This window comes from Macrotis lagotis, chromosome 1, assembly GCF_037893015.1.
Source record: "Macrotis lagotis isolate mMagLag1 chromosome 1, bilby.v1.9.chrom.fasta, whole genome shotgun sequence".
NCBI lineage: Eukaryota > Metazoa > Chordata > Mammalia > Peramelemorphia > Peramelidae > Macrotis > Macrotis lagotis.
The window spans coordinates 135,737,947-135,739,842 of NC_133658.1; the positions used below are offsets into that span (position 1 = coordinate 135,737,947).

General features: G+C 40.5%; 1 pseudogene; it reads left to right on the forward strand.

The window, feature by feature from the left end:
- The first annotated feature begins 906 nt into the window (after positions 1 to 906).
- On the forward strand, positions 907 to 1,581 carry LOC141514256 (mitochondrial assembly of ribosomal large subunit protein 1 pseudogene; annotated as a pseudogene).
- Positions 1,582 to 1,896: the final 315 nt, after the last annotated feature.

A 1,896-nucleotide genomic window follows, 5' to 3' on the forward strand; every position in this document is an offset into this window, starting at 1 on the left:
CTTCAAATCTCGATTTCCAAGGATTGTCTCATTTTATCTATTAGTTTATTTCAATATATATACACATATATATATATATATATATATATATATATATATATGGCAAATGGTCTTATTTATATTATTTATCCTATCAGCTGCTCCAAAGTAATTTGCCATATAAGGATGATCTAAGCTGTATTCATAAGCTTTAAGAGATGTGGGACTCTACCACTGAAGTCAAATATTTCTTCAAGTAACATATTTTCTCCAACTTCCAAAGGCCTGCCATTTCCCCCCAGACACTCCAGAATATCCCAACTTCATTTGAATGTATCATTCATATCAAAAAAGTATGGGTTTAGGAAAACAACTCTTCTAGTGCTATTCTTCATGAGCAAGAATAGAGTAGGGTCTCATGGGAGAAATGAAATATTGAAACTACAAGGAAGGATTCACAGCAGAATAATTTGACTTTAACTAGGTGCTCTTCTTGCAACTTACTTTCCTGTTAATAAATTTTGTATAATCTCACCTAGATATTTTTTATTGTCTTTGGGCATGGTTGGGCACAATAACATGATAAGAAGATCATAAAACAGAAAAGCAAGAGAGATTAATCTGCAAAATTAGCAAAGAAATGAGAGATATGTTGGCTGTTATCCTTCATACTTGAAGAAAATCAAAATGACATCAATATGTCAAGGTCAAGGTATAGTATATTCTATGACTGATCAGACCAATATAAAGTGGAAATGTCTCTAAATTTGTGCACCCTGTGTTTCTTTTGAGCTACTACAATTTTGTTTTGCTCATGGAACACAGTACTTCTTTGATACTGGCATGCCATGTTGGGTAGTCATGTTCCAGTGCCTCCAATGACAATGAGAGATATCAAAGTTCTTCAAAGAAACATTGAGAGGAGTGATGGGGCCTGGCCTGGGAGTGGGGACCTGCTGCTGGGGGCACCTCCTGCCGCTGCTGCTCCCCCACGCCATCCAGGCCTCAGCCTCCTCCTGGGCTTCCGCAGGCGCCTGGCCTGGCCCAGCCTGAGCCTTGCTCCTGCTTTAGCCATGGTCCTGCGGTAGCTCCGGGGTGGCGCACAGTGGGACTAGGCCCCCGGCTGGGCAGTGCAGCCCAAGGCAGGTCACACTGGACCCAAATTTGACAGCAATCTGCTTGTGTTTCTCCTGAGGCAAGAAAATGCAAATAGACATTTGTGTGATCCAGATTTCTCCAGAACTGAAATACACAGATTACTCTATGGTAGTGAGTGGAACCTCCAAGAGACACTTGCAGGCTATGGCCTAGTATATGGTGAAGATGCATAAGTTCCTGAAATCCAAAAGTGATGCTTATGTTCAAATTGAATGGAAGGATGCAGATGATTGGCTGTGTGTGGATTTTGGCAGTATGGTGATTCATTTCATGCTTCCCGAGACCCAAGAAACTTATGAATTGGAAAAGTTATGGACTCTGGGCACTTATGATGATCAGTTAGCTTAGACTGCTCCAGAGTTGCTTCCGGAAGACTTCATCCTCAGGTTTCCCCCAGAAGAGGAGCCTGCAGCATGGTCTATAGTAGAGGCTAAGAGAAAATAAAGTAAGGTTTGGAGCCACTCAGAAAAACAAAAAGAAACATTAAGAGTATCCATGAATCACTTCTGATTTTTATGGGAAATTGTCTTGTGTCTTCTCCATAAAACAATCTGTGTATAGTACCTGATCTTACCAGGTGGTCTTCAGAATCTTCTAAGAATATTCAAATGGAAGTAATTTGGTTTCCTGGCATAATTTTGATATACTGTCCAGGTTTCACTGGCATGCAAATTGAGGTCAGTATAGAGCCTCTGTGGATCTTCAGTTTGGTTGTCAAATGCTATATCTTTCCCATACTTTTCTTTGTGGTGCTTCCTG